We start from the raw sequence: 14,476 nt of genomic DNA, 5'->3' as shown, positions 1-14,476 counted from the left end.
GCAGTCACTGTGGAAACCAGTTTGATGATTCCCCAGAAAGCTAAGCATAGAGTTACCATAGAACCTAGCAATTCTACTTCTAGGTACATACCTCAAATAATTGAAAACATAAATTCCAACAGATCCTTGTACACCAGTATGCATTGCGGTGTTATTCACGATAGCCAAAAGGTAAAACAAGTGTCCCTCAAAATATAAATGTATAAACAATGTGGTATATTCCTAGAGGGGAATATTATTCAGCCTTAAAAAGGAATGAAGCACTGGTACATGCTACAAAGGTGGATGAGCCTCAAAAACAGGCTCAGTGAAAGAAGCCAGTAATAAAATACTGCATATGATTCCGTTATATGAAATGCCCAGAACCTCCAAATCTATAGAGACAGAAAGGAGATTTGTGATTGCTGAGGGCTGGCAGGGTATAAGGGGGTGATGGCTAAAGGGTATGGGGTTTTTGTTTGTGGAGATGAAATTCTTTAAAAATTGTGGTGATGGTTGCACAAGCCTCTGAAGATACTGAAAACCCTTGAATTGTGTACTTTAAATGGGTGAATTGTATGGTGTTTGAATTGTATCCCAATAAAGCTGTTTTTTAAAAAAGGAAAAATCAGGACCAGGCGCGGTGGCTCATGCCTGTAATCCTAGCACTTTGGGAGGCCGAGGCAGGTGGATCACAAGGTCAGGAGTTCAAGACCAGACTGGCTAGCAGTGAAACCCCGTCTTTACTACAAGTATAAAAAATAACCCAGGCATGGTGACGGGTGCCTGTAATCCCAGCTATGGGGGAGGCTGAGGCAGGGGAATCACTTGAACACGGGAGGCAGATGTCGCAGTGAGCAGAGATCGAGCCACTGCACTCCAGCCTGGGCAACAGTGACAGACTCCATCTCAAAAAGAAAAAGAGACAAAATTACTATAAATATATTTATAGCTTACATTCCAGATTCAGATGGCTGGAACAAATAGAGTATTAGTGTGTAACTCTGTGTATAATTTTACAAGAGTAAATAGCAAGAATGCTTTAAGGAAACAGAACAAAAAATTATGTGCACAACTTGTCATCCAAGGAAACATACCACCTGGCATTACATTGCAATCGTTTTGCTTATTAATATTAATATGATAATGATGAAAACTGAAAATATCTTATTTTGCATTTTGGCTAAAGGTACATACCCTGGAGACCTTTTTCTGATCTTTTTCTGTATACATGTGTGTCCATGAGTGTGTATCTATGCATGTTATGCATAAACTTTATGCATAATAAATACCTGAGATGCATACAAATAGATATATACATATTTGACTGCATATTCTAGTGAGATCTGTGCTATTTGCTGACCAGGTCCTTTTTCATTCCCAAATGGCTGCACTTGCTTTCTTCACTTAGCCTTGGATGTGTGAGTAATCCGTGCCTGACCCTGCCGAGACATGCAGCTGCCCAGGTAATTCAAATGTGCAGCTGGAGTTGGAAGCCTCTGGTCCCGGGTGCCCATCAAGACACGAGCACCTGATGGGCCTGGCGTGGGGCCTTACTCCACTCAGCATCTGATTCCTTCTGAGTTCCATCTTCTGTTTCCCTGATGTCTTTTACAGTCTAGCTAATCCACTTGTTAATTCAAGCAAAAAAACTCGTGATAAAAGTTTACATGCTGAGACTAAGCACAGAGCCTATTAGAATGGGGAAAGAACACGGGAAAAATACAAGGAGAAAACCCACTGCTCACACAGCACTGGCTGTGCTACAGGTTGATGGTTTGGTCTCAAAGTCTGGGGCAGGACACACGCACATTCCAACAGGGCCAAAGACAGGGTCCAGATGGAGCCTGGGCTGCCCGGAGAGTGGCTTCCCTGGCCTGGGCCTGGGCCCGAACCTGAGGGAGCTCTGTGGTCGTCTATTGCTGGGATGTGCATTTGGGGTTTTGTTGGAAATACCAAGGACTGCTTAGGACACTCATTCTTTTAAACCTGGCATTTTGCTGTTAAATTAATTGAACACGGTAAAGCAAACAGGAATTGTTATCAGCCCTGCCTGTACTTGACCAATCCCCACTCCATGTCCCCACTCCTTTATTCACTGGGTTTCTTTTTTTATCACATGACCTTGAGTATTAATTTATTCTTTTTTAAAATTTTTGAGACAGGGTCTTGCTCTGTCACTGAGGCTGGAATGCAGTGATGCACAGATAAGGGGCTGGTAAGCATAAGGGGGTGATGACTAAAGGGAATGGGATTTCTAGCTCAACACAGCCTCTATCTCCTGGGCTCAATCCATCCTCCCACCTCAGCCTCCTGAGTACCTGGGACTACAGGTGTGCATGCCACCACACTTGGCTTTTTTTTTTTTTAATTTTATTTTTAGTAGAGATGAGGTCTCAATATGTTGCCTAGGCTGGTCCCAAACTCCTGAGCTCAAGTGATCCTCCCACTTGGGCCCCCCAACAAAGTGCTAGGATTACAAGTGTAAGCCACTATACCTAGCCTGATTTATTCCTAAAGTATTTTCCCTTATGATTTTAAAAATACATTTTATTTTTTAGAGCAGCTTTAGGTTCACAGCAAAATTGAGCAGAAAGCAAAGAGAGTTTCCATATTCCCCTGGCCCCTGCGCTGACAGCCTTCCCCATCCTCAGCATCCCACACCTGAGGGGGGCATTTGCTGTAATTGACGAACCTATGTTGACACCTTCATTATCACCAGAGTCCATGGTTTACATTAGGGGTCTCACATGGTATTGCAGATTCTATGAGTTTAGGCAAATATATCATGACCTGTGTCCACCACTGTAGTATCATATAGAGGAGTTTCACTACCTTAAAAAGCCTCTGTGCTCCACCTGTTCATCCCTCTCTTCCTGCTAACTTTTGGCAACCACTGATCTTTGCACAGTCTCCATACTTTTGCCTTTTCCAGAATGTCATATAGTTGGAATCATACTATTTGGTCTTTTCAGATTGGCTTCTTCTACTCAGCAATATGCATTTAAGTTTCTTCCACACCTTCTCATGGCTTGATAGCTCATTTCTTTTTAGCACTGAATAATATTCCACTGTCAGATATACTGCAGTTTATCCATTCACCTACTGAATGACATTTTGGTAGCTTCCAATTTTTGGCAACTCTAAATAAGGCACTGTAAGTATTCATGAGCAGACCTTTGTAAGGACATAAGTTTTCATCTCATTTGGATAAATACCAAGGAGCGCAACTGCTGGAAGGGATGGTCAGAGTGATGTTTGGTTTTGCTTTCCCATCTGCGGTGGATAGGCATTCCCGCTGCTCCACATCCTCATCAACATTTGATGTTGTCGGTGTCCTGGATTTTGCCTACTCTAATAGGTACATATCTCATGGTTGTAATTTTCATTTCCCTAAAGACGTAATGCGAAGCATCTTTCCACATGCTTGCTTACCATCTATATCTCTTCTTTAGTGACATGTGTCTAAGTTTTTGGCCCCCTTTTTATTTTGAGACAGGGTCTTGCTATCACTGGAGTGCACTGGCACGATCATGACTGATTGCAACCTTGACCTCCCAGGCTCAGCTGATCCTCCCACCTCAGCCTCCTGAGTAGCTGGGACTACAGGCGTGTGCCATTACACCTGGCTAACTTGTTAATATTTTTTGTAGAGATGAGGTTTCATCATTTTGCCCATGCTGGTCTCGAACTCCTGGGCTTAAAAGTGATTCACTCACCTTGGCCTTCCAAAGTACTGGGATTACAGGTGTGAGCCACCATGTCCAGCCCAGCCTGGCCCATTTTTAAAATTAGGTTGTTTATTTTCTTATTGTTGAGTTTGTTGTTGTTGTTGTTGTTTGGTTTTTGGTTTTTGGTTTTTTTTTTTTCTTGAGATGAAGTCTTGCTCTGTTGCCCAGGCTGGAGTGCAGTGGCATGATCTCGGCTCACTGCAACCTTCGCTTCCCGGGTTCAAGTGATTCTCCTGCCTCAGCCTCCCAAGTAGCTGAGACTGCAGGAGCCCACCACCATGCCTGGCTAAGTTTTGTATTTTTAGTAGAGATGGGGTTTCACCATATTGGTCAGGCTGGTCTCGAACCCTGACCTTGTGATCCGCCCACATCAGTCTCCCAAAGTGCTGGGATTACAGGTGTGAGCGACTGCACCCTGCCTCTATTGTATGTTTTGGACATACATCCTTTATCAGACATGTGGTTTGCAATATTTTCTTCCAGTCTGTGGTTTTTCTTCTTATTCTCTTGATAATGTGCCTTGCACAGAGCTGAACTTTTTTGTTTTAATCAAGTCCAGTTAATCAATGTGTTCTTTCATGGATTTTTGTCTTTGGTGTTGTATCTTAAAGGTCATTGCCATACTCAGAGTCATCTAATGTTTTCCTCTAGGAGATTTACAGCTGTGTGTTTTACATTTAGGTCTGATCTATTTTGAGTTAATTTTTGTGATGGGCGTAAGGTCTGTCTCTAGTTTCAATTTCTTTCTTTTTTTTTTTTTTGCATGTCAATTGCTGGGCATTTTTTTAAGACAAAAACATATGTCTTAAAGGAGTGTTGCATTTCCCCTTTGTGGGGGCCTTTTCAAAGACACAACCTTCAAAATTATTGTTAAATAAGTTTCAAACATGGTTAGAGAAAGGTTTGTTCACAGTCTCAGTCAGGGGCATGAACTTATTATTATTTAGAAACAGCGTGGGCCTCTCTTGTTGATCTGATTTTCTCTTCTTTTTCATGGTGGTTAGTAGCCAGGCAAGGCAAGGCATTCATCAGCGAGTTTCAGGTAAACAATGAGTTGGGGAAAAGGTTACTGTCGACTTCGGTTCAGCCGGCAGCCATTGTGTGAGGCCACGACCACAGAAACAGACCTGAAATTGTCTCTGGAAGGGAAAACAGAAAGCAGAAACTACTGAGCGGGGTAGGAGGGGGCATCGGTGACTCAGTGCTTGATGGCTCCTTCCCTGTGAATCATCAGAGAAGTAATTTTCTCTCGGGGATGGTAAGAACAGTTAGAGACTGGGGCCTGGTAAGTTGAGCTGAGTCTAATTCTGTAAAGTGAATAAACCACAGGGAAGGTGGGCTAAGTGGCAGCCCCCTGGCCTCAGGTGGTTGGGCTTGAATGAACGGGCCCCCCAGCAGCAGGTGGCTGGGGACTTTCCCACAGTAGGCTGTGGAGGGCTCATCAGTGCCTTGATGGAGAGGGGAGGAGAGTGCCAGGTAACCATCGCCATTCCCTCTTCCCCATCGCTTCCACTTTCCCCTCCCGGGCTCACTCCATCTCTCCCCTCTCTTTTCTTGGCTCTTCCTTCTCTACCACCCACTTGGTTCCCACCCTCGCTCTAGACCAGGGTTTTGTCTGAGCCTCCTTCAGATCGTATCATTTAGTGTCTGCTCTGAGCACAGACCCTGCCTGGACAGGCACTGGCCCCAGGGGGCATTAAGGCATTGGAGAGCAGAGGTACAGACCGTGTAAGACCTCGTTCCTTTTACAAAGAGCTGGAGGGGAAGTGCGGGACATGTCAATGTCGCCATGTTGACATCAGGATAATTTTTAATATTTGTGTCTCAATCATCATCATGTCAGAAAACACACGAGTGCACTTTCATCTTCAAAAATATCAGCGTGTGTATTAATATGCTTGACATTCACTGGATATAGACACTCTGAAAAGATGAGTGGTTGTCTTTGGGAGGGGCAGGGTTGCAGCAGATGGGGTAAAAAGGAGACTGATTCTTCATATGTCCTTTCTCCTTTCAGAATTTTGTCCCACATGGATGCATGTTTGATTTTGTTTAAAATCAAAATAGGTGGAGATAGAGAAGATCAAGCAATGTACAACACAGACCCCTCCTCTATCCCCTGAGCATCTGAGAGCAGTTGAGGGATAGGGTAGAGTTGAGGGTTAAGGAAGTCTGTTGAGGATATTTTCTGTCAAACAAAACATAAAACCTAAAAGGCAAAAGTACCTTTACATTTTGATATGACTGGATCCACCTTAAAATGTTTTCCATGCCAAAATAGTCCCATCAAGTCCATGCCCTACGGCAGCATGTACCCCCTCAAAAAGAAGGTACCACTTTGCACCACTGTGGCGCTAGGCGGTAGCATCAGCAATGCTCGCAGGACCATGGTGAGCCCAGATGGCCCTGGAGGGGAGGTGGGAACGGGGTAACTGAGTTGTGTTTTGGGGCACAGGAGAGGCACCCACTGGGCATCTTGCTGACAGTTCAACCAAGCAGAGAGAGGGAGGTGGGGACATGGGAGAATGCAGTTTATTTTGCAGGCAATGAGGACCTCCTGGGTCATCCTCCGACCGACATCCTAGCTCTGTGTTGTTGAGCAAGCTACTTAACCTCTCTGTGCCTCGTGTTTTCTCATCTATAAAATAAGAGTAGGCTGAGTGCAATGGCTCACGCTGTAATCCACGCACTGTGGGAGGCCAAGGCAGGTGGATCACGAGGTCAGGAGTTCGAGACCAGCCTGGCCAACATGGCGAAACGCTGTCTCTACTAAAAATACAAAAATTAGCTGGGCGTGGTGACGTGCTCCTGTAATCCCAGCTACTTTGGGGGCTGAGGCAGGCAATCGCTTGAACCTGAGAGGCAGAGGTTGCAGTGAGCTGAGATTACACCATTGCACTCCAGCCTAGGCAACAGAGCAAGACTCTGGTTCAAAAAAATAAAAAGTAACACGATGAGTTTTGTCGTTGAGCATATGCTTCTATGTAGAGATCTCAGAACAGCGCCTGGCTGGTTCTAAGCGTCTGATAAATGCTGGCTATTGCTGCTTTTATGATTGTTACAGGAGGGTTAATCTGACAAGTTGCATTAAAGGAGAGAGAAAATAGAGGCAGACAGATTAGTTAGGAGGAGCAGGGAGAGACTTGTTAAAGGATACAGAATTCCAGATAGGAGGAACGTCGTAGTGTCTGTAGCACTGCGGGATGACTTAGTTAATACAGTTTCAAGTAGCGAGGAGGAGGATATTCAGTGCTCTCAGCACGATGTTTGAGATGGTGGATATGCTAATTACCCTCATCTGATCACTTACATTGTATGCATGGAAGCATCACTATGTACCTCTAAATATCATGACTGTTGTACGTCAAAAGAAGTGATCAAGGCAGTGACAACTCAGATGAATATTGGAGAGAAATTGACGAAAGAGCTTAGTAATTAGCTACATATGCAGGGTGAGGAAGGGAGCAAAGTCCAAAGTGGCTAAAAGCTGGGAGTTTGTGTGGCTGGGAGGATGCTGAAGCCATTAACAGCAGTTGAAGTCCAGAAGGGCAGTGGTTTTGGTGGGGATGGAGGGAGTGGAGTTTAATTTTAGATGACTTTGAGGCAACAGTGGGACATGATGGCAGAAATGTCAGCACCGTGAGTGGAAATGGGTGATTGGTGCCCGTGCAGAGGGGATACGGTTGTCACGAATAGATTCACAGCTCAGAGCGGAGTGTGTCCATGTAGGAAGGAGAGAGGAGGAGGAGGAGGGAGGCTGGACTGCGTAATGTCACACAAGCCAAAGGAAGGGAGGCACCGTCACGCCCCTGGGCAAAGGCGCCCAGGAGAATAAGCACTGGGAACAGGACCGGGAGGGTGAAGCAGGAGGTCGACGTGGACATTTTAAACACAGAACACTTAACTAGTTATGACATTTCATGTAAAATATTAAAAGCAAGTTAGACAGTATGAAGCTGCTTTGCTTACTTTTGTGTTGGGCAGGCTAAGTCATAAAGAGAGACGACACAAAAGCAAACAATGGCCAGACCACAGGATGCCCCCACCTGTTGTCTTGCCCACTGACTCCTCTGCAGCCCTGGGAATGTGGGGTGAGAGGAGACCTTCAGTTTCTCCATGCTGGGACCTCTCTGCCCCTCTATGAAGCCCTTCTGGGGAAGCCCTAGACACCCCATTCTGGCTTCCTCTCCTGCGTGGCTCAGTTGTTTATCTCTCTTTCCACATCTGCAAGCTTAGTCTTTTTTTTTTTTTTGGTGACAGGTCTCTTTGTCACCCTGGTTGGAATGCTAGAATGCAGTGGCTCAGTCATAGCTCACTGCAGCCTGAAACTTCTGGGCTCAAGTGGTCCCCCTGCCTCAGCCTCTCCCAAATCACTGGGACTACAGGTGTGCGCCATCACACTTGGCTGATTTTTAGAAAGTTTTTGTAGTGATAGGGTCTTGCTATGTTGCCCAGGCTGGTCTCAAACTCCTGGGCTCAAGCAATCCTCCCACCTTGGCTTCCCCAAGTGTGGGGAGTCAGTGTGCTTGGCCCCCACCTCTCTTTAATGTTAGTTAAAAATGCAGATAGAGGCCGGGCGCGGTGGCTCAAGCCTGTAATCCCAGCACTGTGGGAGGCCGAGGCAGGTGGATCACGAGGTCAAGAGATCGAGACCATCCTGGTCAACATGGTGAAACCCCGTCTCTACTAAAAATACAAAAAATCAGCTGGGCATGGTGGTGTGTGCCTGTAATCCCAGCTACTCAGGAGGCTGAGGCAGGAGAATTGCCTGAACCCAGGAGGCGGAGGTTTCGGTGAGCCGAGATCGCGCCATTGCACTCCAGCCTGGGTAACAAGAGCGAAACTCCGTCTCAAAAAAAAAAAAAAAATGCAGATAGAGCTCCACGCGGAAGCAATACTAGACGGGTGTGTTCTATCCTCCCTTTGAACCCAGAAACTTCCATTCTTGTCTATAACAGTAACTCCCAGAGTTATTTAGTTTCGGTTTTCTATTTAAGCAGATTGATTTTTTACTACTAGTTCGATCTTTCCATGTTATCCCTACTCACCAGTGTTTTATTTGAATGTATCCGTTGGCTGTATTTCTGTGCCTTTCAATCAAAAGGATTTTTAAGAGTCCATTGGCAGCTGTGCCTAGAAGTAGCCTGGAGCAGGTGGTGGGGGGCAAACCGTGTCCGCCAGGCTGTGTCCCTTCGAGACAAATCCTTCTCCAACCCAACTGCCAGCCAGAAGCTCTTTGTTTTAGGAATTCTAGAGGAACCACTGCTCATAGGTATGAGTCTTTGCAAGTTTGCAAATATCGATTTGTTTTTTTGAAACAGGGTCTTGCTGTCACCCAGGCTGGAGTGTAGTGGCACAATCACGGCTTGCTATAGCCTCCAACTCCTAGGCTCAAGGGATCCTCCTGCCTCAGCCTCTGTAGTAAGTAGAACTGTAGGTGTGCACCACTACACCTGGCTAATATTTTATTTTTTATGCAGAATGGGGACCACTATTGTCCCGGCTGGTCTTGAACTCCCGCCTCAGCCTCTAAGTGCTGGGATTACAGGCGTGAGCCACTGTATTGGCCCAGTTTGTTGTCTTCGCCCTCATTTCTCTGACTAGCTCTGGGGACTTGGTTAATTTACTGACCTGTTTTGAGACTGAGTTTCTCATTTGTGAAATGGGGACCTTAATTCCTCTCTCAGGGGACCGTCGTGGGGCAATACCAGGCATGACTGTTCAATGCATTGTGGGAAACAGGTTTATAACGTCAGGGAAAATCCACACCGAGACAATGGATCACTCAGCAAGGCTAGTTTACTTCCTGCAGGAAGGGTGCAGCTCGCCAGCAGTCTTGCCAGGAGAGCACACCTGAACAGGGGACACAGGGACATTTGTAACTTTCATAACCTGATGCAGTCGCCCTACTGCTGTGTCCAGTTTCCATTGGCCGGAATGGGACCTCACATTCTATGCTTGACCCAACTGGCTAAAAATCTGGAAATTTTCTAAAGAAGTAAAGGCAGAGAACAAAGAAAAAGAGGAAGTAACCTGAGGAATGCTCAGAGTAGTGGTAACGTTTCCAAATAAGGAAGGGGAATAAGCGCTGACCTAAGGCTTGCCTGGGCTTGTCCAGGCATGTCAGGGCAAATATCCGGGTTAAAGCGGAAGAACTAAGAACAGGGGAGGCACTTACTTCTTTATTATGACTAACAGCTACTTTGAGATGATTAGCAAAAGCTTGAAAGTAAATTAACCTTTGAAGAAACGACTATTTATTTGCATTGAACTGAGGAAAGCTTTGAAGAGGAACTTTTTATTTATTCGTATTTCCTACAGCATTATTTCCCTTTCTTCCCCCCCTCACTAAAAGGTTCCTGTCCGTTCTTCCCTTGTGGAAGATGCAGATGATCCTTTGCTTGCTGCCTGGGTCAGGTGTGGTGACCCTGTCCCTGTCCCTGCAGAGCTGGACAGAGGCAGAAGCAAGCCTGGAACCCAGGCGTCTCAACGTCCCACCGTTCTTTCTTGGGGGCTGCAAGTGCTGAGAGCCCGTCTGCTGCCTACCCCGATGGTGACAGCAGCTGCCGTCAAGTGTCCCTGGTGCTCACATTTTCTAGCCTTGCAGACAAGAGGACGAGCGTCTCTGCAGGGCTGCCCCTGGTGCAGGGCTCTGACTTGACGCAGTCCCTTACATCAGGGGAGAAAAGACAGGGCGCAGTCGCCTCACCTCAGTAAAGGGTGTCACGCTCCAGTGCCTTTCAGTGAGCAGGCGGCTTGACATTTCGTGTGATGAGATTTGTTCATGATCAAATGTGCTGCTGCTCTCTGGATGAGGAAGGCCATGTGCCAGCAGGGAGGCCTTCCCCGTTATGAGTGAAGGACTGAAAGGCTTGGCGGCGGGACAACCAAGTCATGAAGAGCGCCAGCCATGGAGGAGTGAGTGCTTGTAGAAAATAAATGAAAGAAGTAAATCTTGGTATGGAGTCAGCAGATTTGTGCTTCACACCTGATTGTAGGTATTGTGGCGGTGAGAACAGGAGATCTGAAAGCCTTGCTGAAATCACCTGTGCACCTGCAGACAGGGACCACTAGGTAGTCATTGCAAAGGATGGAGAAGCTTGAGCCCAGGGGTTCGAGACCAGCCTGGGCAACACAGGGAGATCTTGGCTCTACAAAAAAATAAATTAGCTGGGTGTGGTGGTACGCACCTGTAGTCCCAGCTACTTGGGAGGTTGAGGCAGGAGGATTGCATGAGCCCAAGAGTTGGAGTGAACCACGATAGTACCACTGCACTCCAGCCTGGGTGACCGAGTGAGACCTTGTCTCAAAAGAAAAAAAACGCCATGAAGTAGGTCTGTATTGAAATGGAAAGATGCTTTGTGTTTTGTAGAGTAAAAAAGAAGCGACTCGCACAATATGACTCTTTTATAGGAAACCGATCGCACGTCTGTGTGTCTGTGTGTGCAGAGAGGCGGCTAGAAGGACATTCATCACAGTGTTAACCACGGCTGGCACCGACGGTGGGATTTCAGGTTATTCTGTGCTTTTCTGTCTCATTTCCATTCGTTATAATGAGCATATATAATTTTTAGAGCCCCCCAAGTGCTATTTTCATTTAGATGAAAAGAGCAGGCTCTTTCTGTACTTTGCAGTCTCTCGAGGAAATCGTTCACGTCCATTCCCGCCAGTTGGAACTGCTGGGATGCTGATAATCGGGCTTCTTGCACAGGCCGCCGTGAGGGTGAAATTCAAATCTGAAGGCACAGGCTTGGTGCCCAGGCCTGCTAGTGTCCTCTCTAACATAAGCTGACTGGAAACGCTTTTCCCTCAAAGAGAAGGAGTGGGGCCGGGTGGAGTGGGGAAGGCTGAGTCACTGACTCAGACTCCAAGCCTGCATCTCAGCATTTAGCAGCTGAGAACAGAATCACCGCACTGGGCCATTCTGAGGTCCTATTTACGTGATCGCCAAACATTTGAGGAATGGCACTGACTGTACCTGCGTGCTACAGTGGCTTTTTGCGATGCCAGGGTCAGAGGTGAAGACACCAGCCTGCTTTCCTTAGTTAAGTAGTGGAGACAAAGTCAGACACTGTGGCTCATGCCTGTAATCCCAGAACTTTGGGAGGCTGAGGCAGGAGAATCGCTTGAGCCCAGGAGTTCGAGACCAGCCTGGGCAACACAGTGAGACTCCTCTTGCCTCTATAAAAAATACAAAAAATTAGCTGGGTGTAGTGGAGCATGCCTGTAGTTCCAGCTACTTGGGAGACTGAGGTGGGAGGAGTGCTTGAGCCTGGGAGTTTGAGGCTGCAGTGAGCCGTGATTGTGCCATTGCACACCATCCTAGACTGGAGAGTGAGATCCTGTTTAAAAAAAAAAAAAAAGAAATAGTGGAGACTATCCACAGTACCTTATTGACCTTGAGGACAGCAGGGGCTGGGGGGATGTCCCAAGATGAAGAAGGTGAAGAACCTGAGGCAGAGTCCAGGATCTGGCAGAGGCTCAACAAATGGTCCTTTGTTCCCTTGGATGATGAGAAATTTTCCAGGTGGACAAGAGGGGAGCTAGGTGTGTAGAGACAAAGGAGATAGAGCTGCGTATCTGGGTAGCGGCAATCAAGGCAGGATAGAGAAAAGCAGCAGACTGGCAACTGTTTGACAGGCATGGATTTGTCTACATTAAAGTCAGTCAGTTTCCTGAAACATCATTTTTGGAAATGGCTTCAGAGAATGAAACAAACGTGTTGCTGGTGTACACAACTCCAGTATATAGACAGCTTCCCCCCGCACAAGCCCTGCCACAGACGGCTGCCAGGCTCCCTAAGTGGACACAGTCACCAGCTCACACAGGGGCCGGCAATGTGTGCTGACACTGGACAACTTTCCAGGAAGCCACGCCCATGACAGCGGCATTTCAAAATGCTGTTTGCTGTTGCAATCAGCTAGGATCTTGGCCCTCAAGAAATGGATTTGACAATGTGCAACCCTAGACTGGTGTGAATAAAATAGACCAGAGGAGGAGGAGACAGGGTCTTGAGCATTAGAGATACTATTCTTCTGACAGGTGCTTCTAGAAAAACTTAAGATTCTAGCAAAGACTCAGAAATTCTATTGTCAGCAGAGAATCTCCCTCATTGAAGAAAAAAATGGACGAATGATTTAGAGATTAGTAATGAAAGCAGGTGCATGTTTAGTATGCGTCCTGTTCTAAGAGCCTGCACACGCGGGCTTATGTAGTTCTCACTCCCATTTTACGGATGAAGAAAGTTGCAGAGTTGACTTGCCCAAGGTCACACATCAGCAGAGAAGCCACTTCATTAAATGCAGCAACAACTATCAGTATGTGTCCTGGTTTACGCAGTGTCTCTCAAATGCCACCTCTCATTCTCACATTTGCCCCCCGACCAATGTGTGTTTACAAATAGGGAAATTGTAGCTCGAAAAGGGGCAGGGCCTTGCTCAAAGCTTCCTGGTTAATGAGAAACCCAGGTTTTCAGATTCCGGATCTTGTGCTTTTTGGTTTTTGTAATCTCAGGGGTCTGTGAGTTCTTTAGGAGCAAAATTTTGTTTTCAGTGAGATAATCTTGAAAACAAAAAAGCCAAAACTCCAGTGGCAAGGAAAATTTGCAACCTGAAAGACGGTTAGTGGAACAGGCTTTGGTTTCTGAGTTATCTTTGCTGTAGTTTTGGGTTTGCAGAGATGGAAAACGGAAAAGGGGTTTGCTTGTTCCAAATGAGAGGAAGCATGAGCTCCAGGCCCTTTCACTTGGTGATAATGTATTTTAAAAAACTAATTTTTCTCTTCAAATATGTCTGGTTTTGATAGTACTTGAACTGAAAAAAAAAAAAAAAAAAAAGACTCCTCAGGTGATTTAGCTAGTTAAGTTGAGCTAAAAGCAGAGCTTCTGGGCTAGAGGTGGTTGCTAAGGAGTCCTTCCATTCAATGGGATCAGGCTGCAGCTGGGCTGGTTTCACATTGAGTTCAGTGGGATCGTGCCCAACTGAGCTTTCTTTTATATATATATTTTATTGCGTTTTAGGTTTTGGGGTACATGTGAAGAACATGCAGGATTGTTGCATAGGTACACACATGGCAATGTGGTTTGCTGCCTCCATCCCCATCACCTATATCTGGCATTTTTCCCCATGTTATCCCTCCCCAACTCTCCAACCCCTGCTGTCCCTCCCCTAGCTCCCCCCGGACAGACCTCAGTGTGTGATGCTCCCCTCCCTGTGTCCATGTGTTCTCATTGTTCAACACCCGCCTGTGAGTGAGAACATGCGGTGTTTGATTTTCTGTTCTTGTGTCAGTTTGCCGAGAATGATGGTTTCCAGGTTCATCCATGTCCCTACAAAGGACATGAACTCATCGTTTTTTATGGTGGCATAGTATTCCATGGTGTATATGTGCCACATTGTCCCTGTCCAGTGTATCATTGATGGACATTTGGGTTGGTTCCAAGTCTTTTTGTTACTGTAAACAGTGTTGCAATGAACATTCGTGTGCACGTGTCCTTATAGTAGAACGATTTATAATTCTTTGGATGGGTGGTCCCCAGGGCTCAGAGCAGCCAGAGCACCCAGGCAGTGGGGGCGCCAAGCACCATCGGTGCCGGAACAAGCCCTGGCAGTCATGGGAGAAGCAGAAGCTTCTGGTGGCCGAGGGCATCAGGAGCGCAGACACCGGGGGAAGCGCCCCAGCTGCTGCTGTTTGGCACAGACCACAAGGTCCTCATGGCAAGGAGGGCCAGGGTGAGCTAGAAAGAGGCGTTCTCGTGAATCCTGAGA

The 14,476-nt window shown here is 46.5% G+C and overlaps 1 long non-coding RNA gene across 1 annotated transcript in view; it reads left to right on the top strand.

The window, feature by feature from the left end:
• The window catches only part of LOC116541299, a 95,311-nt gene that overhangs the window by 46,131 nt on the left and 34,704 nt on the right, over nucleotides 1-14,476 (top strand). The gene's annotated exons all lie outside the window — the stretch shown is intronic.

Source organism: Sapajus apella, unplaced genomic scaffold (genome assembly GCF_009761245.1).
Source record: "Sapajus apella isolate SASKATOON/1434 unplaced genomic scaffold, GSC_monkey_1.0 scaffold150, whole genome shotgun sequence".
In the NCBI taxonomy this organism is placed as follows: Eukaryota; Metazoa; Chordata; class Mammalia; order Primates; family Cebidae; genus Sapajus; species Sapajus apella.
Note: the sequence above shows the minus strand (reverse complement) of the source record. Positions and strands in the feature narration are given on the sequence as shown.